At 45.6% G+C, this 14,956-nt stretch overlaps 1 protein-coding gene across 3 annotated transcripts in view; it reads right to left on the bottom strand.

The window, feature by feature from the left end:
• The window catches only part of BCR (BCR activator of RhoGEF and GTPase), a 130,640-nt gene that overhangs the window by 94,859 nt on the left and 20,825 nt on the right, over nt 1–14,956 (bottom strand). The window contains exon 2 of one of the 3 annotated variants that reach the window (XM_084649426.1): nt 14,226–14,334. The exons of the other annotated variants lie outside the window; for them this stretch is intronic. The gene's annotated coding sequence lies outside the window, so the exon portion shown is untranslated. The remainder of the gene's footprint in view (nt 1–14,225; nt 14,335–14,956) is intronic. 3 annotated transcript variants of the gene reach the window in all.

Below are 14,956 nucleotides of genomic sequence, written 5' to 3'. Positions count from 1 at the left end.
AAGGGTTAATCAATGTGAAAGAGATTCTGGGATTAGAAATGAGCCAGACTTCGGTTCCTGGAGAACAGAAGAAACCTCTCTGCTCTTCCGTAAAAATGAGTTTAAATAGCTAAAGCATACAGCCATTTTTTGGAAAGTAACATGCCCTGAAACAGCTTCTTAGGCCAGCCTAGAAGCTGTGTCAGTGCGTGTTACTTTCCAAAAAAAAAAGAAAAAACTTTCCATTCGCTGCGCGGCTCTGCAGTAGGCCTAGCTCAGACTCCTTTCTCTGCAGGTTGCCAAGCCTCGAGGTCATAAGCCAGGCTCCAAGATCAAATAAACTTCTGAAGCAAAGATGCTTGTAGGGGTAGCGGAATGGATGGGGAAAAGAGTTTTGTCTGACCCACTGCTAGAAGGTAGTGGCAGCAGTGTTTAAAGACTAATTTAAACAGAGACAAACTGAAGGAAATTAAGGGCCAAAAATTAGATTTAAAAATAAACTGTCACTACAGTATGGCAACAAAAGGCAGGAAATTCCAAGTCCTGGCTCTTATTTTGTTCTTAAAACATGGCCCTGTGTATGGGAAGGGTGTGCGAAAAGCAAGTAATTTGGTGCACTTACACCATGTGATGCTGCACAGAGATAGCACAAGTACATTCCAAATGGAATTTTAGTCCAAACTCTGGACTTGTTGGCTCCCCTCTATTTATATTGCAAGAGGTACAATTTTTTAGCATGCTTTCATACTGTACCTAGCAGCCAGGGCTCTGACTGGAGCCTGCCACAGAGGTTTTTTCCTGGAATAATAAAAATGCCCATTTTGAGAGATACAGAGAGAAGGCTAGCTGGCCACCCACCTAGATCTCAGCAACCACCCATCTCACCTTCTAAGAGTGGTACACGTGAAGGACGCTTAAGTTTATCGCCACACTCCAGAGGACAGATGCCAACATGGCAACTGCAATAACAATGGTGTTCAAAGCAAGATTTCCCAGCTTCAGATGGAAAAAGATCTCTAAGCTCAGGCACATGGCAGCATAACACAAAAGCTATGGTCAAGGTTGCAAAGAGATTTCTAGGCTAAGTCCCTGGTTTGAGGCGCACGTAACTTTCTGAAATATTCGCCTCTCAGGCTTAAAATTTCCAGTCTTGGTCTCCTCAAAAGTGATTTACTTTTTCTGAAAAATGTGAGCCAAAACAGTTCTGCCATTTTTGAGTACAGGGAAAGTGGAAAAACAAATTTAAAATACACCTGGCCAGTTATAAAAAAATCTTGCAACAATTTTGTGAACAGCTGTGGCACAGAAAGTGCTGGGGTTAGAAATTACAACTGAGCAGGGAAATAGCCTTCAATGAAGAGAAGTGCCCTTGGGCAACTAGCTGAAAAATTATTGAGATTTGACAGCATTATGAGCCCCTGAATGTGCTGCATATGATCAGAACAATTCGTACACTTTCTCATTTAATTCATAAGTACACAGATAAGAAAGGTCATATTGCACACACATCAATAAATAACCTAGCTGTGCAAGCAAACATTTAGGGCTTGTCTACACTTCGCAGCTTTTAGCAATAAGGCTGCTTCAGGGTGTGTGAATGCTCTCCGTCGGTATTTTATTGGCATTTTTGAAGACAAAATACTTCCAGCCCTGCAAGCAGCATTAGCTTTGTCGGCAGGAGAGCGCTCCTGTGGACAAAGCCACATTCATACTGTCACTTGTGTTGACAAAACTTTTGTCTTTCGCGGGGAGGCTTTTTTAAGTACCTGTGAAAGACAAAAGTTTTGTCGACAATGTCGCAGTGTAGACAAGCCCTCAGTGAAAGCAAGCAAAGAAGGAAGTTCTGTAGGAGCCCTTGCCTCATTTCACTGCATGAGTAGTGGTGGAAGCCTGGCGGAGATGAGGACTTCATGTTCAGGGTGCACAAAGTTTTCTAAACACACCCCTGCATACTTTGGAAGGTGAAAGGCGCATGGCTCCTAAGGCCACAGGATCGGAGCTCTCTCCTGCAGAGCTCAGATGGTGCATTGGGTAGAGCATTCCAGTGCCTTACTGAATCATTTCATGTATAGTACACTTTTTTTTTTTTAAACCAACCCCTCTCCCCCTAGGAAATGCAAACAGACAGGGAATCAGCAGTAAGGGTACTTGTTCAACCTTAACTTAATCATTTTGATATTAGTGTAGCTAACCATCCAACTTTCACATTCTTCTGACAATGTTTTTTGATGTGGTATATGAGAGGAAGAGTGAGATGGGTTAGGAAGAAAACTTTGTTCCTGATGAACTGTACCGGAAGGATGTGCCCTGATTGGATGGCAGAAGTCCCTCTCATGAATCTCTCAAAAATAAACACACATGCAGTGCAGCACATCAAATTGCAAAGCCCCAGAGCACCTCACCTTACTTCATCTTCCCTCTTCACAGCAAGGGCAGAACTACACCTCTACGAGGGGGAGAGTAGGGAAGGGTGCCCTATCTCTCTTGCATTAAGTCCGTGAGACAGTCAGGTTTCCTTGGAAAGCTGCATTTCAGCATCATTGCAACACAGAGCATAAGGCCAGACGGCCACCTCTACCTATAAAACATGGTCACATATTACATCACACACACAAAAGCGGTGTCTCATATCAACTCGTATTTGTTTGCAATTACAGCCTATTACAGCTGTAGCCAGAACAGAGTTATTCACCAAATTCTGAAGACATTAGCCTGCTGGGGAGTACAAAATGTTTTTTCAACACCAGAAAGACCATCTGGCTGGGGATTATGGCTGTGATAAAACCTCTTTTGCCCTCTGCCCTCTTATGAGGAGAGCATCAGGCTATAAGGCAATGGGAGAGCCACAAGTGCTTAAGTAAACTGATTTATGAAAGGGAGAGTTGAGGGAGCCATGGATCAGGTTCTGAAGATCACTCATCTAGAGCCAACTTAAACCAAAAAAAGATGCCACCTCAAAGGAGGAGCACCCTGGCTGATGACAGTCTGTAGCGGGGTAGGCACTACCCTGAGGGGCTTAGAACAGCCCCATAGAGGGCTGTGGCTGGGGAAAAGAAGCCTGGGCTGACTGAGGAAGGCAGCAACAGCTGGGACCAGGCCCCAACCAGGCCCAGCTGGCCCCTATGAGAGGCTGTGAGCCAGGCATCCAAACACACTCTCTCTGCCTGTAGAGAGAGAAGCACCTGGCTGCTGGGGAGTCTAACCAAGTGCCTAGAGTGGAGTAGGGCTGGGGGAAGGCCTGCGGAGCTCTGGCCTTGAAACCCCTCAAGCTGTGGCCTAGTTGAAGGCCAGTCAGGTACTGGGGTTGCAGGGGGCAGGCCATGGGCAGGCAGAGGCAGCAGGTCCAAACTCCCCTTGCCTGTGATGAGTGGCTTATTATATACTGCAGTCAGCTCCAGTGAACGGAGGCTAGATAATGACTAGGCAGTAGTCAAAGACTGAGGCGAAGTGGGGATAGGGGGTGGGGGTTCCCCTGGGTGGGGAGACCCTGCAAGTGAGGGGTTACTGCCAGGGGGCAGCACCCCGGTGCACAAGGGGCACCGGGTCCGGGAGGGACATGAGAGCCTGGAGTAAGCAGGACACTGGCCTGCAGAGGGTTCTCCAAGGCTGGAAGTAGAGCTAATTCCCACGATACCAGCAGGAGGCGCCGGAGGGGTGAGTCCCACATGCTTACACAGTCCCATACAGATTTACAGACTAAATGCCATTAAAAAGAGAGAGCAACTCCACATTTTACAATTTGGATCCCATCTTCTTAGCCACCAGGGATTAAATATTAAACTAATACAAAGGCTTCTACAATTTTAGCTCTCACAGAGGCCCAACTATACTCCCAGAGCGAAGAATACAGGCCAAAGGGGAAGGCAGAACAGCTGGTCATTCCTACTGGACTGCACTGGGCAAATGGTGCCTCGTTGCACCAGCACGAGAAGTCAACCCACTTGTCCATAGTCAAATTATGCTGCTGAGACGTCCCCAGAGTCATTTATCAAATCCCCCCTCAACCCAGTTCCCCCTCCAACCTGAAGATGGCCCTTGTACTAGTGGCAAAGTAGACAAAGCCATAAGCCAATGAGATCAGCTCAGCAGGGAAATGTTACTTTAAAGTAAAATAAAAGGCACAGAATATACCAAGCTATTCTGCTAATTTCAGATTATAAATCCAGCTTCATAACAGCTAAAAACTGATCGCTACATCCATGGAGACCTCCCTCCAGAGCACGTCCTGTCCAAGACCAACCACTATCCTGTCTCAGGATTTGTCTGCATAAGAATGTTGCACCAACTTAATTTAAATCAATTTAAAATCCAGTTCAGTAAAAGCAGATGAAACACTGACTTTAGTTTGAGAGTGGTTTATTTCAGCTTGTTCAGCTTTTACTGCGCATTCTGTATTTGTGTTTGCTGTGTGGAAGGAAGAAATACAGCTAGAGACTTCTGCATAGTTGGTGTCAATTTGGATTAAGCCTGAATGCCTAAAACAGAGCCCTGCTCCATGAGGGTGACTATTTGTTTAGACTTGAGCCTCAGGTGAAATTTTCCCCACCTCACCCCCTCCCACCTCCACACACCACCAGTCATAGACACGTATGAAGCCGGGTCTATTAGCTCCCACTCCTCCAAAAATGACAGTTCCAAGCTCCACACCTCTGGATTTCTCCTCCGCTCTGCTTCCTGTCTGTGTGGGGGGGAAACAACACAACAAAACACCACAAACTTCTCCCTTGGTGTCTCCCATCAATTGAACCGAAGCTAAGTGAAAAGGCGTTTGAAACTTTGCAGATGCAGTGTGTGACAGGGTGCATTTTCCTTAGGGCTTCTGCTAGGTCTTCTGCGTAGTACGTCATCCTTGGACCTTTCTGTCAGCAGGAAGGAACAAATGGTTCTTGCAGTTTACACAAGTGTGCACTTTTGGCACAAGGGCTCAGCTGTGCCAGGCTGCGTTTTGGACAGACCCCAGAGTTCATCTTGATGGAGGATTATATAAAAAGATCATGGTGTTGCAGACCTTTTATAAATGAGGTGCAGGCTAAAGAGTTCTACTGATCACACTTCTTCCAGAGACCACCTGGCATATCCCATACACAGAGAAATGCCAGCTGCCCCCATCCCAGAAGCAGTCTCGAACACATACATATAAATGAAACATGCCCCTGTGCCCGAGTCACACACCCACCTAGCCAAAAACAGAACTGGCACTTTACAAGGCATTACTCTCACTGGCTTCACGCAGGCAGCGTCCCAAAAATGCCAGCCAAACAGCTATAAAGATTTGCCATTTTCAGGATTTACTAAGTTTACACAACAAACAGATTTAGATTCCTTTGCCTATTGCAAAAGTTTCCAGGTACTACAAGATTGGGGGGGGAGGAGGGAGGAGAGTCCTAGAGACACCTTATGTACAGTACATCAGCAGTTTACACATTCAGGATGTTAAAATGCAAAGAGGCCTCAATCCTAGGTGTGTCTGCCACACAGCGAAGAGGGGTGACAAACCAAGACACGCGGAATCTGACATTTTACAGGCAGCCATTTCCATACATCTGCAAGCACAGAGAAAAACTGGATCCAAATCAGAGAAGGACCCCATCACGTGATTTTGAGCGGATCCAGAATAAACCATCAATAGTATATGTGCAAGAGCCAGAGATGATCACCAATGCCAGCGGAAAGCCAGTCTTTGCTCGCTGCTGCTGCTGGTAATTTCTTGGCAGATGATGCATGTAGCTTATCAACACAAAAGCAGCAAGAGAAGATTTGTTTCCGTCTCTCATCTTCAGAACTTTCAATGAACACTCATCAAAGTAGTAACTCTCGCTCAAGCTTCATAAATACAGACCACGTTCAAATAACGATAAGGTGCCGGCTGAGACAGAGAATTCTATGTCAAAGCCCCATTCCATCCTTAATTCACCCTTCTATCAACAGGTACCGCAGAGCGCATGCTGAGCAGATCTGCAGCACCAAAAAGGTTTTACAAACCTCTTCTCTCTCATTACACAAGATAAGCTGATCTTTACCTTGGCCCTGTTCCCGCAGAGCTCCTTCCCATCCCTATCAGAATCCTCTGCAAACCTCCTCTGCTTTACACAAACCCACCACCACCTCCAACCTTGTCTCACACTTGGCTACTACCACTTTATTAGCCAACGATGGAAGGATGAAACCTGCCATCCTCCAGAGTAGACTCTTTGAAGGGATGAAAGGGGCTCACTTGCCCACAGGATTCAGCTCACTGCCTCCACAGCACTTCCAGCCCAGGAAGCAAGAAGCTTAGCACATAGCTCTGCTATACGGCAGTGCAGATCTCCATGAGTATTTTATTTTACCTTTAAGAGTAGGGTTTTCAAGGGGGCTCTGTGTTCGCCTAACTGCTCCCACCAAAGTCAATGGCCTTTTTACCACTGATTTCAACGAGAGCAGAGTTAGGCCTATGCAGAGCGTTTTTGATAAAAACCCATCCTTAAATAATAAATTAAGTCTTGCTACAACGTGTTGACAAAGGTATTCCCACCCGCACGCCATCCTGTAGTGACCTCCCCTGGCAGATCAACAAATGACACGGTGGCCTGCCAGGGGAGTCTTCTGGGGCCAAAGAAATATTGCTGGATCACAGCAGCTTGAGGACTATACGTCACTGGGGGGAGAGTCCTTGGGCTCCCTGCCCAGAAATATAGCATCAATGTGGAGAGGGGGGTTGATTCCTTGAATGGTTTCCAGCACAGCTCCTGCAGCAGCAACAGCAGCTAAAGATTCTAAACACCATTAACAGAGCTGTCAGCTGTGGTCGAGGAACAAGCAAACAAGATATCTTTTGTGTTGCTCAGTACTTAGGCAGCTGCAGGAGACGGGAGCGGAAGGGGGAGGGAAAAGGAGATGTTTCAGCAGAAGGACCCATGGGTGATCTCCCCGACACACCCAACAGAGAAGAGCATCAGCAACCATGGAATAAAAAGGGAGAGGCTATGGAATAAGCACACAATTTCCCATGTACTGACATCCTATCCTTCCTTTTAGCTTGCAGTTATTTATTCCAAGGGCTATTTTTTAAACCTGGGGAAATTCCAAGTCCAGTTAAGGTTGGAAATAAAGCACATTCAAAGTCTTGTCTGTCCATAACCCTTAAGGGACAAGGGAAATGAAAGCATCCTAGTCAACTGCAGTAACTCGCAGTGTCCATTAGCCAGTGATTGGCAAGAGGCAGACAACTGCAAGGCTGGAACAAGCTGGGAGCTCCATGGGCTGCCCATGCAGGCACATTTATGCTGGATGCCAAGAGCTCAGTCTTGCAAGGCAGCCAGCCAATATCGTAATGGTATGAGCAACGTGTTTACATACCACAGAAAAGGTGGGACAGGACACGTGGCAAATTAAAAGGCAGGAAAAGGGAGCAATGGCTGATGGGAAAAGGAACATGCACACAACCATCTCAATCGCTCGCAGCTGTAATTAACAGAATATATTACAGGGCAGCAGTAGCAACTCCCTAGTTAGGGTGACAGTGCAACGTGCACATAACACAGGACCAAACTCCCTTTGTTTCACATTTTAAGGATTATACGTAGCCTTCAAACCTGGCACAATAATTCTTTGGAGGACAATGGAATAACCCAGATAATGTGTCTAGATAACATTTACTAACTTCTGCAGAGGAAACATGCTCCTTCTGGAAATGTTGCCCCGATTTCCCCCAAACTTCTTTGGATTCCTCTAACAAAACCACCACTATCCCCCAAATTCCCAGTTTCTCTCTCTCACACTTGCACAGACCCCCACCAACCCCCTTTCTGAAATCTAAGCTTCTTTTGAAATGTTAAAAATTAAGCACAGAGTTCCTCGTTCTGGATAGCATAAATCAGCAGGGTTAAGATTAGCAGCCAGAACTGCTCAGATCAGTCTACTACTTCTGTTTTATAGCACTGGCAGACAGACTTACCAGCTGTTCTCTGCACATACCCCTGGCAAACCATGGAGGCAGTCTGGGCAGGAGAGCTTATGGGGATGGGCTCTAGAAGTGGGGTGGAGTGGGATGGTGCAAACACAGATGAGAAGTGCAGCTCTGAAGAGCACAGGAGTGGAAGCAGGGTTATGGGGAGGCGGGACCATGGGAGACATCGGCTATGCGGCACCCTATATGCTGAGGCATATAATACATAACTCTGATAGCTATCAGCACTTATTAAAAAAAAGGAAATTCCTTCATGAGTAACTACACTAAATTTGATTTATGATTGCTATAGACTCATAGCTGTCCAACCCCTGGCATAAGAAGTAAGGAAATAAATAAATAAAGTAATTCAACACCCCATCTACACTCTTCTCATCAGTTTCCCATCCCAAATCTCAACTGCTTCCCTTCCATCACCCGCGGCCCATGTATCCATTGAATAGTCTGAACTCAGACTACTAATATAATACACCAACATATCCACATTTCAATCCTGCAATTGCTACATAAAAATCAATACCAACCTCAGAATGATCTAGAACATAGATCACTCATTCCTAAAACATTCCCTAACTGTTCAAGAAAAACATCTCTCAGCCATTATAGCTTGCTTCCCCATACCGTTACAAGAGCCACATACACAGCTAGATACAATGCAATTTATGACAGCCAGATCAATCCTAGATTAATCATCAGAACACCGGAACATACAGCCAGTGAATGTGGCTGGAGTTCAGGGGTACTCACTGGCATTCCAGACAAAGGTGGAGATGCATGGTCAAATACACTCAACATTGTCCGCAGAGGATGATAATATTTGAATAGGTTTTATCTTTCCCATAATAATAATAATACCTAGCTCTTTTATAGAGCTTTTTATCAGTAGATCTCAGAGAGCTTTACCAAGGAGGTCAGTACCATTATCCCATTTCACAGATGGTGAATGGAGGCACAGTGAGATTAAGTGACTTGCCAACATCACCAAGCTGGCCAGTGTCAGAGCTGGAAATAGAACCCACATCTCTGGAGTCCTAGTTCAGTGCTCTATCCATCATACCACACTGCCTAGTTTCCCTTCTTGTGCCGCACCATCCCTTTCTTGAGAAGTCAAGGCAGGTTCTAAAGTTTCCCTCCTCATGTACTTGAGTAGAGCAGGTCTCAGTTCAACTGGAAACCCATCCTTCCACCTGCGCCTAGTAATGTGATGAGAAGGAATGCTATAGGGAGGAGACAGCATTGTGGAGCAGTGAATAAGGTGCTTTTAAAACATGTGTCCCCAGCAGGAGTCTTCACTGCTCTAACACCCAATTCTTCAGGTCACTCTGTGTCTGTGTGATACAGGAGCAGCATCCTCCAGGCTGGCATTGTAAGGAAGTTGGGAGGATGGAGAAGCACAGATATTGCAGAATATCAGGGGGGAGCCGTGTTAGTCTGTATCCACAAAAACAACAAGGAGTCCGGTGGCACCTTAAAGACTAACAGATTTATTTGAGCATAAACTTTTGTGGGTAGAAACCTCACTTCTTCAGATGCATGGAGTGAAAGTTACAGATGCAGACATAAATATACTGACACATGAAGAGAAGGGAGTTACCTCACAAGGGGAGAAACAGTGTTGACAGGGCCAATTCGATCAGGGTGGATATAGTCCACTCCCAACAAAGATGAGGAGGTGTCAATTCTAGGAGAGGCAAAGCAGCTTATGTAATGAGCCAGCCACTCCTAGTCCCTATTCAAGCCCAACTTAATGGTGTTAAATTTGCAAATGAATTTTAGTTCTGCTGTTTCTCTTTGAAATCTGTTTCTGAAGTTTTTTTGTTCAAGTATAGCTACTTTCAAATCTGTTATAGAATGTCCAGGAAGATTGAAGTGTTCTCCCATTGGCTTTTGTGTGTTACCATTCCTGATGTCCGATTTGTGTCCATTTATTTTTACACAGGGACTGTCCGGTTTGGCCAACATACATGGCAGAGAGGCATTGCTGGCACATGATGGCATATATAACATTAGTAGACATGTAGGTGAATGAGCCTCTGATGGTGTGGCTGATGTGGTTGGGTCCTCTGATGGTGTCACTAGAGTAGATATGGGGACAGAGTAGGCAACGAGGTTTGCTACAGGGATTGGTTCCTGGGTTAGTGTTTCCGTGGTGTGGTGTGTAGTTGCTGGTGAGTATTTGCTTCAGGTTGGGGGGCTGTCTGTAAGTGAGGACTGGCCTGTGTCCCAAGGTCTGTGAGAGTGAGGGATTGTTTCCCAGGATAGGTTGTAGATCGTTGATAATGTGCTTGAGATATTGCAGAGTTCCATCAGCAACACAGTAGGGCTTCAGTGAACTCACATTATTTTACAAAAAGAAAAGGAATACTCGTGGCACCTTAGAGACTAAACAATTTATTTGAACATAAGCTTTAGTGAGCTACAGCTCACTTCATCGGATGCATACTGTGGAAACTGCAGAAGACATTATATACACAGAGACCATGAAACAATACCTCCTCCCATCCTACTCTCCATACTCTCACTTTGGATAAGCTATTACCAGCAAGAGAGTGAGTTTGTGTGGGGGTGGGGGTGGGCGGAGGGTGAGAAAACCTGGATTTGTGCTGGAAATGGCCCAACTTGATTATCATACACATTGTAAGGAGAGGTTTCAGAGTAACAGCCGTGTTAGTCTGTATTCGCAAAAAGAAAAGGAGTACTTGTGGCACCTTAGAGACTAACCAATTTATTTGAGCATGAGCTTTCGTGAGCTACAGCTCACTTCATCGGATGCATACCGTGGTCTGCTGCAGTTTCCACGGTATGCATCCGATGAAGTGAGCTGTAGCTCACGAAAGCTCATGCTCAAATAAATTGGTTAGTCTCTCAGGTGCCACAAGTACTCCTTTTCTTATTGTAAGGAGAGTGATTGCTCTCCTTACAATGTGTATGATAATCAAGTTGGGCCATTTCCAGCACAAATCCAGGTTTTCTCACCCTCCACCCCCCCCCCCCCCCCACACACACACAAACTCACTCTCCTGCTGGTAATAGCTTATCCAAAGTGACCACTCTCCCTACAATGTGCATGATAATCAAGGTGAGCCATTTCCAGCACAAATCCAGGTTTTCTCACCCTCCACCCCCCCCCCCCCACACACACACAAACTCACTCTCCTGCTGGTAATAGCTTATCCAAAGTGACCACTCTCCCTACAATGTGCATGATAATCAAGGTGGGCCATTTCCAGCATAAATCCAAGTTTAACCAGAACGTCTGGGGGGGGGGGTAGGAAAAAACAAGGGGAAATAGGCTACCTTGCATAATGACTTAGCCACTCCCAGTCTCTATTCAAGCCTAAATTAATAGTATCCAATTTGCAAATGAATTCCAATTCAACAGTTTCTCGCTGGAGTCTGGATTTGAAGTTTTTTTGTTGTAAGATAGCGACCTTCATGTCTGTAATTGCGTGACCAGAGAGATTGAAGTGTTCTCCAACTGGTTTATGAATGTTATAATTCTTGACGTCTGATTTGTGTCCATTTATTCTTTTACGTAGAGACTGTCCAGTTTGACCAATGTACATGGCAGAGGGGCATTGCTGGCACATGATGGCATATATGACATTGGTGGATGTGCAGGTGAACGAGCCTCTGATAGTGTGGCTGATGTTATTAGGCCCTGTGATGGTGTCCCCTGAATAGATATGTGGGCACAATTGGCAACGGGCTTTGTTGCAAGGATAGGTTCCTGGGTTAGTGGTTCTGTTGTGTGGTATGTGGTTGTTGGTGAGTATTTGCTTCAGGTTGGGGGGCTGTTTGTAGGCAAGGACTGGCCTGTTTCCCAAGATTTGTGAGAGTGTTGGGTCATCCTTCAGGATAGGTTGTAGATCCTTAATAATGCGTTGGAGGGGTTTTAGTTGGGGGCTGAAGGTGACGGCTAGTGGCGTTCTGTTATTTTCTTTGTTAGGCCTGTCCTGTAGTAGGTGACTTCTGGGAACTCTTCGGGCTCTATTAACTATAAGCTAATAAGATATAAGCTATTACCAGCAGGAGAGTAGGGTGGGAGGAGGTATTGTTTCATGGTCTCTGTGTATATAATGTCTTCTGCAGTTTCCACAGTATGCTTCCAATGAAGTGAGCTGTAGCTCACTAAAGCTTATGCTCAGATAAATTGGTTAGTCTCTATGGTGCCACAAGTACTCCTTTCCTTTTTGCGAATACAGACTAACACGGCTGTTACTCTGAAACCTCACATTATTTTAGTTAGTTATTTCCATTTTTCAACCTAATTCGTCTCCCTTCTCACACTGCAATCTTCCCCTTATGGAGGATGAGGTAGAACCAACCAGTTCTGGAAGGGAGGCAAGAGAAGTTAGAGGCAAATATAACCAGCCCCAATAAAAGGCAGGGGGAAAACACAGGGCAGGCCTGACCAGAACCTGTTTTGATCCATGACATCTGGCAGACAGAGGCTTAGGGACAACTAGAGCATGGGATTGCATCCCTTACCATTTTGGCAAAAATCCACCGATGGACCTATCCTCCATGAACTTATCTATTGTTTTTAAATCCAGTTATAGTTTTGGCCTTCACATCATCCCTGGGGAATTCGTTCCACAGGTTGCCTGTGCGTTTTGTGAAGAAGTACTTCCTTTTGTCTGTTTTAAACCTGCATTAATTTCCTTGGATGGCCCCTGGTTCTTGTGTTATGTGAAGAGGTAAAAAACACTTCCCTATTCACTTTCTCCACACCATTCATGCTTTTATAGGCCTCTGTCAGATCCCCCCTTAGCCATCTCTTTTCCAAGATGAATAGTCCTAGTCTTTTTAATCTTTCCTCATATGGAAGCTGTTCCATACCCTTAATCATTTTTGCTGCCTTTCTCTGTACCTTTTCCAAGTCTCATATATCTTTTTTGGGATTGGGCAACCAGAATTGCATGCATCTGAGCGTACCATGGATTTATATAGTGTCATTACGATGTTGTCTGTCTTATTACCTATCCCTTTCCTAATAGTTCCTAACATTATTAGCTTTTTTGACTGCTGCTGCACATTGGGCGGATGTTTTCAGAGAGCTATCAACAATGACTCCAAGTTCTCTTTCTTGAATGGTAATGGCTAATTTAGACCCCGTCATTTTGTAAGTATAGTTTGGATTATGTTTTCCACTGTGCATTACTTTGCATTTATCAACACTGAATTTCATCTGCCTTTGTGTTGCCCAGTCACACTATTCACGGAGATTTCTTTGTAACTTTTTGCAGTCAGCTTTGGACTTACAAAATTACTCAAGATAGCTATCACTTGCAAATGTCGTCACCTCACTGTTTACCCCCTTTTCCAGATCATTTATGTCCTATCCCACACCTCTAAAGTTCAAATCACTCTTAAAGTCTGTGGTTAGCAGTGGCCCCACACCAAGGAACGTGATTTCCACCATAAGACACTTCCACCATGGAGAGACCCCACAGAGAACAAAGGATGCTGCACTAGCCCCATGGAGAACACAGGTGGTGCCTTATGCTAAGTCACCACCTCCATACAAGCAGGCCCATAATTAAAGGACCAGCCTGCTTTTATGATCTCTCCCTTCCCTTTCGCAATAGATTATTTTTGAGGGATTATGTTTCCTGTTTTCACTGCTCTGCCTCCTCCATTTGTCAGTCATCATCACAGTCATTAAAGCAGGAGGGAAGCACAGGGACAGCCTGATACCACACAAACCTTTATGGCTCAGCAAATGAGGGATTAAATGTTTTCTCATCTCTGCCTCCAGCTTCCTGCACCCTATTACACACACACTCCCAAAGCAGGCTCTCTGTAAGCAAAGCTTCTCCTCCAGCACATATCCTGGCTCTGACCTCCCCTGAAGACCAGGGATTTCTGAATGGAGCAAACAAGCAGTCCATTCATCTTGGCTGCTGACAGCCGCATACGCTCCACAGCTAGTTCATCCTGGGACAAAATGAACAACTGTTCGGATAGCCCTCTGAGCACCTCTTGCAGCTGGGATGCCACTGGGCCCGTTAGGTCAGATGGAGGGGGCAAGGGCAAGACACCCTCTTCAGAACACCTTCTAGTCAGCAGCTTTGTGAAGAGTGTGGGCCCAGTTCTGCCCCCTCTCTCACACGCTGCTAAGAGTCAGGAGTAACGCCACTGAAATTAATGGAGTTGCTGATGTGAGCAGGAGGAGAATCAGGCGCTATGTTTATAATGTATTTCCAGGCACTAAGCTGGCAGCAGACTCAAGGAGCCCAGCCACAAGCCACCTCTTTAATAAGTTTATGTCTTTCTCCACAGCAATCTCACAAACCTGCACAGGCAAGCGGGTGGTTTTGCTTCTTGCCAAGTGTTGTATTCCCTCGTTTGATCGACTCTTCCACAATGTGGACTCGGGTGTGGCGGCCCACAGGGACGGCTGTCTGGGAACAAGTGAAGGGCAACCTTATTACAGCCATCATGGTGCAGTGGCTCTTCCTCGCAGAATTCAATCTTTTGTACAGCAAAGTTCCTAAGAGTATCACTATCTTGTGCCGTCTCAAAGCATGAACTATGCAGATTCTAACACCATACCAGCAGCATCTCCAGCATGCTGTGGAACAGGGGGTGAAGGTCAGCTAAAAAAAAATCAGTTTTAGGGACAGTGAGTGAGCTCAGGGACAGAGAGACCCAGAAAATGAGCAGAATTTAATTGTTTTTATTAGACAGAGGGATAAGAGTCACACAGATGGGCCTTGAAAAAGGGATCTGAAAGGAAGGAGGTGGTAAGTTAGGCACAGAGTGGGGGTCAGCATAGGAGAAGAGACAGGGCCAGGAAGAAAGATGTTCGGGATTTGGAGAGGGTGTAGGGCGGAAGCAGGAGAATTGGAAGTGAGGAGATTGAATGGCAAGGAGAGCAAGTAAGCGTATCAAGATCTTGAATAGCAGGAGGGGGATTTGGTATGGAGTCTAATGACTGGGGCCAGCGTAGAAGTGGATGCGTTTCCATTTCCAGGGATAGTGCAGCAGTAGGTTTAGTCTTAGGGAACCTCAAAACAAGTGAAT

Source organism: Lepidochelys olivacea (assembly GCF_965140295.1).
Source record: "Lepidochelys olivacea isolate rLepOli2 genome assembly, chromosome: 15".
Classification (NCBI taxonomy): Eukaryota; Metazoa; Chordata; order Testudines; family Cheloniidae; genus Lepidochelys; species Lepidochelys olivacea.
The sequence above is the reverse complement of the archived record's forward strand: the minus strand, read 5'-3'. Positions and strand labels throughout refer to the sequence as shown.